Below are 5,707 nucleotides of genomic sequence, written 5' to 3'. Positions count from 1 at the left end.
TCTGGGTCACTAGAATAAGGAACATCATTTATTATGTAAAGTGGGCTATGGACGTCGCAAAAACATTTGTAACGCCACATTGAGCACAAGATGCACGAACACAAAGTACATTTTCGGACCTACTTGTAACAGGCAGAAGGCTTCTTTATTAGCCGGCGGCTTGAGCGGTACCTCTTTTCTTAAAAATACTTCAGGATAGTTTATTACACCACGAGCACTGCCCTCTATCCTTATTGTGCCCGCCTTCTCAGCAGCAGCGTAGACAGAAGCCCGAGACGCGGAGGCAGCAGGATGTGCAGCAGCTTCCGTATGGAAGAACGACGGGACGAGTACAGCAACTGAAGCACCTGCCGTTGATAAACAGGCAGCATCGTTTGCAGCAGAGTTGGTAAGCTGCGGTGCTAGGCGTGAAGTCATTGGTCCTCCACTCTGCGACGGGCTTTGCACCTTTCGAAGAGAAATGTCATGATGAGCGAGAGATCCATACGTCCAACCTCCAAACAAACACACACAAATCTATAGAGGCAAATATAGACGCACGAAGAAAACGAACTGCACGGTGGACGACTCGCGGAAGAGCGAAGAAAGAGAGTATCTCTCACCTGGAGGCATTTTCGGTGCAGGAGCAGCGGCGGAAGACATGGAGACGAGATGCCCTGAGATTACAAGGCCGAGTACCAGAAGCAGACGACTCAGACCCATCTTGTTCTGTTATGTCTACGCTATATATCTTGGTACAACGGATCGCGCAGTGGTTTCCTTTTATAGGAAGAGCACAGGACCGTGCACCATTTTTAAAATATCAACGGTGCAAGGGAATATGCGCTAGTACGTAGTAGGTGACGGACTCCGTATGTGACAGACCCCGCATGTGACAGAAGAAGATAGAAAAATGAAGCGGAAGGGAGAGAGAGAGAGAAAGAGACCGATAGAGAGAGTCGACGAGAGAACAAGAGAGACAAAGAAATGAAAAGATAAGGCCACTTGGTACATTGAATGTCCGGGCAGAAGCTGTTACATTTTCTGGATAGATGGGCATCAATAATTGAGAGAAAAACAAGTAGAATATCAGTGGCGTTGAAAAGTGTGAGACAGGAAGGAGAAATCCAAGAGACATCGTGAAGAAAATGCTATTATTTTTTTCGGAAAGGCTCAGTCAAGATCCAAAGGCGTATGAGATTTATCACCAAAGAAAAAAGTAAGTAAATTACAAAAATCAAATTTCTGTCTTTGCCGAAGCTGCAGGGAAACTTCACAAAGTCAGAAGCGAGGCATCTTCATGGGAACCAGTGGGATGGGAATAAAACATAGTCTGAAATTTCTATTTGGATAACAATCGTCAGACGTGATGTCCACGCTCTACGTATTATTTATTTATCATCTTTATCGCAGGATAAGATTTAACTCCCATCTGTCCTGAGACTTCTTCTCCAAGTGGTTACCAGTCAATCAAGAGGAGTCTTGTTCTCCTTTTTATTACACAAATCCAGATGACACAATTTCATGGGAATTCTACAGAGCAGTCCCAAGGTCGCTTTCAGCAACTGTTCGAATTGTTTAATTATCGGACAAACCCCGGCCAAGCGAGCAGTGCCTGCGACATGCGTCACCAAAGAAAAGAAAGGTCTAAGCTAAAGCCAATTTTCAAGGCTGCTGAAGTTCCAAGCACCTTCAGAAAGTAAGTTATAAGCACATTAGTAGGGCCCAGCGGGAGAGGAGGGCAACGCAGTCTGCAAATTCTGTATTTCATAAGAATTGTCCGATGTATTGGTTACGCTCCATATATTATTTTCGAATATTTTTGCTCCTATATGTCATCATTTGCATATGTCCTGCAATATCTGCAATGAGTGGTAGTCGGATGTATTTAATACAAGTAGGGTGCTACCGATCTGAACAGCGATACCTAACCGGATATTCGATTATGCTCTCGTTAAGAGAATTTTTCCAAATTCGTGCCCAATCAAGGATTCCATAGTCGATATCCGATGCCCAATCTAATATTATGAAGGAATTTAGAATGTATTATTTTATGCATATTACTATAATATTAATATTTATATGCATATTTTCCCAATACACATTTTGTTTGCATATCATGCCAATACGCATATCAAACCTAAGGAGAGAGAACGAAAGGGGGGGGGGAGAGAGATAGAGAGACAGAGAGGGAGAGAGAACAAGAGCCAGAAAGAAAGGTGAAGCGAGAGAGAGAGATAGCCAGAAAGAAAGATGGAACGAAAGAGAGAGAGAGAGAGAGAGAGAGAGAGAGAGAGCCAGAAAGAAAAATGGAACGAGAGAGAGAGAGAGCCAAAAAGAAAGATGGAACGAAAGAGAGAGAGAGAGACAGAATGATAGATAGGGAAAGAGAGCGAGCCAGGAAGAAAGAGATGACGAAAGAGAGAGATAGAGATAGAACAAGCGAGAAAGCGAGATAGAGAGAGAGCTAGAACAAGCGAGAGAGAAGAGAGAGAGATAGAGCAAGAGAGAAAGGGAGAGAGAGAACCAGAGCAGTTGAGAGAGAGAGAGAGAAAGCGATCAGTTGAGAGCAGGGAGCGGCACGTCCCGGACGTGACGCCCCGGACGTGACGGGACGGTGACGAACCGTGAAGGACGGTGACGTGACGAACTGGTCGTCACGTCACACGTCAGAGGATTTTTAAAAATCCGTCACCGAACCGTTACCGTCACGCGGACCCTCTTCACCGTCACGTCACCGTGACGGGATTTTAATGTATTCTCGTAATGTATTTTTCATCTGAGTCCGCCGTATCGCCGATCTCCCCTTTACGAATCACGATCGCTGCTTCTCCCTCTTCTCTGAACTCTCAAGTCTCAACTCTTCCTCTTCTCTCAACTCTTCCTCTTCTCTGAACTCTGAAGTTCCTGCAAGCATTCCCAGGCGCAAGCTGCCGAGAAGGGGCATACATTGCTGCCCTCGACTGCTGCCTCTCCGATTTGCAGTCTTTACCAATGTAAGCAAATTTCCGGCCTCTGAAATGGGATATTATGTTTTAAAGTATTGCGTAGTCTGATCATTTTTCCTCTTCATTATAAAAAACTAGTTCGTTGTTGGCAATGTCTTGAAAATTTCTCATCCTCCTCCCCGTGCTGAAGTTCGTTGTTGATAATGTTCTCAAAATTTTACTTCATGTTGATTTTAAAGTTTGATTTTTACCATCGGCTCGATTCTTTGCACAATGCATTATTATGAATATACTTTGTAGGAGAATTTAGAGGATCTTGGAGGCTTGATTTCTCCGCAAAATCAACTCTAGTTGTCAGTTTCTGGTTAACGTTTCTTCTCTATTCTGAACTTTTCTGTTTGACGTTTCTGGTTGACGCTTCTCTATTCTGAACTCTCTATTTTGGTTACAATTGTGGCTGATTTCCTTGTTGACGTTTCTTCTCTGTGCTTTATTTCGAAAAAATCCAATGGGAGCATTGATTTTGTGAATCAAATGCTGGGATGTGCGATATTCGTATTCTGTTTTCTTGGGAAGAAGAAATACGAGAGAGAGCTTTCTTAAAAAAAAAAAAAGGAAATACGAGAGAGATGCATGTATCCAGAATTCCAATGCTTCCTTCTCTGGCGAGAGAGATGCATGTATCCAGAATTCCATTCTAAAAAAGTTTTATTTTCAATTGTACAATAAAATCTATTATATTGTACAATAAAATCGATTGTATTATTAAATTGTACAATAATAATTTATAATTTAATAAAATATATTATATTATTAAATTGTACAATAAAATCCGTCACGGACGTCACCGTGACGGAATCATCATCACGTCACCGTCCTGGGATACCCGTCACCGTCACCGTCACCGTCACGGGGTCTTAGTCACCGTCACCGTCACCGTCGCGAGCCCTGGGATTCGTCACCGTCACCGTCACGTCACCGTCGCGGGACCGTCACGGTGACGAGTGACGTGACGGATGACGACTGACGATCCCTAGTTGAGAGAGAACGAGAGAGAGAGAGAGAGCGAGAGAGAGACAGGGAGCGGGTGACAGAGAGGAGTTCTCCTTTTCTCAAACTGTTCGATTTCGCCCGAACAGTTCGAATACATATCGATCGATTTCGAAATCTCAAATCGTATCAATCAAAAATCTCGATCGAACTCGACCGAAAAACTTGTTTGATCAAAAGATTAGATCCATTCGGATCAACTCTCATTCTGCTGGATCGAATAATTCGATCGATCGAAACCCCGACCCCAACTGCAAAGGGCTGGGTTTCTTTTGCTGGCTGAGATTCGATCTGAATCGCACAGATCGATCTCAGTGCTCCTTCAGAAATCAACGAACGAACAGACACTCCGATGAACAAGAACGAACAGAAAAAAATGAAACTTGGATTGATTAAAATGTTGTAACAATTTGGGGCTTTTATACCCTCTGTAGTTTCTATTCCAATAAAGAAAAGAAAAGAAATTCGGAGTAACTGCCGTCGGTCCACGTGGACCAATCAGTGACCAAATAACTCCTCCGTCTAACACATGTCGCGCCTTCATCTTTGTATCCGTCCGTGTCCTGGCATTATACTTACGGATCGTCCCAGACGAGGACGATGGACGAGACGGGACGAAATTCATCCCGGCTGACGTCCATCATTTCCCCCGGGATGAAGGACGGGACGGTATTTCGTCCGGGACCGTCCCATCCTACCTCTCTTGGACGAAGTTTCGAACCGTCCCAACTTTCCTGGACGAATTTTCGTCCCGTCCGGACGAAAATAGAGAGAATTTCACGCCGCCAGCCCTAGTATTGTCCTTCGAAAGGAATTCGGCGTCGGGAAGCACGAGTCGTACCCAGTACCTTGTAGAGCCATCGGGTTGCCTTCTGAAACCCACCTTTGTCTTCCTCCATCTCTGCGAGTGATAGCGGTGATTCACCGTCGCGAAGGTGTTCCACCGCCGGCAAGGTATGTTTTCTACCTATCTATTATTCTATCTATCTACCTTTCTATATATCTATCTCTCTCTATCCATCTATCTATCTACCTATCTATCTATCTACCTATCTATCGATCTTTCTATCTATCTTTCTATCTATCCATCTATCTGTCAATCTAGCTATTTTTTTTTTTTTTAAAGCAAATTTCATCAAATATAAAAATTTGTACATCAGTTTGTTGGACCTGACCAGATGTCAAGCACCTAGATAGCTAGCTAGGTACATCAGTTTGTACATCTATCTGTCAATCTAGCTATCTATCGATCTTTCTATGTAGCTATCTATCTACCGATCTATCTATCTTTCTATCTATCTATGTAGCTATCTATCTATCTAACAGTCGATCTAGCTATCTATCGATCTTTCTATCTATCGATCTTTCTATCTATCTACCTAGCTATCTATCTGTCGATTTATCCTTCTATCGATCTGTCCTTCTATCTGTCTATCGATCTATCCTTCTATCGATCTGTCCTTCTATCTGTCTATCGATCTATCCTTCTATCGATCTATCCTTCTATCGATCTATCCTTCTATCGATCTGTCCTTCTATCTATCTATTTATCTATCTTTCCGTTGGTCCAACTATCTCACCTTTTACTTATCTAACTCACCGGCGATCAAACCATGTCAAATTCTAGCTATCTATCGATCTTTCTATGTAGCTATCTATCGATTAATTCCATTTTAAGATTTCGCTCGTTAAATGTTAACAAAATGTTATCTCAAGAAAGGTAGATGATG

General features: G+C 42.9%; 2 long non-coding RNA genes across 2 annotated transcripts in view; one reads left to right on the top strand and one right to left on the bottom strand.

Moving 5' to 3' along the window:
• Positions 1 to 969, bottom strand: LOC144705533 (uncharacterized). The gene is made up of 2 exons (XR_013582053.1): positions 603 to 969; positions 1 to 447 (listed from the first exon to the last, which is right to left on the bottom strand). It is a non-coding gene; the product is annotated as an uncharacterized LOC144705533 (long non-coding RNA).
• A 1,534-nt stretch (positions 970 to 2,503) lies between these two features.
• Positions 2,504 to 5,707, top strand: part of LOC144705730 (uncharacterized) — a 5,288-nt gene continuing 2,084 nt past the window's right edge. The window contains exon 1 of the long non-coding RNA XR_013582095.1: positions 2,504 to 2,975. This is a non-coding gene — a long non-coding RNA (uncharacterized LOC144705730). The remainder of the gene's footprint in view (positions 2,976 to 5,707) is intronic.

Source organism: Wolffia australiana, chromosome 7, assembly GCF_029677425.1.
Source record: "Wolffia australiana isolate 7733 chromosome 7, ASM2967742v1".
NCBI classification, from domain to species: Eukaryota; Viridiplantae; Streptophyta; class Magnoliopsida; order Alismatales; family Araceae; genus Wolffia; species Wolffia australiana.
This window is presented reverse-complemented; position numbering and strand designations above follow the sequence as displayed.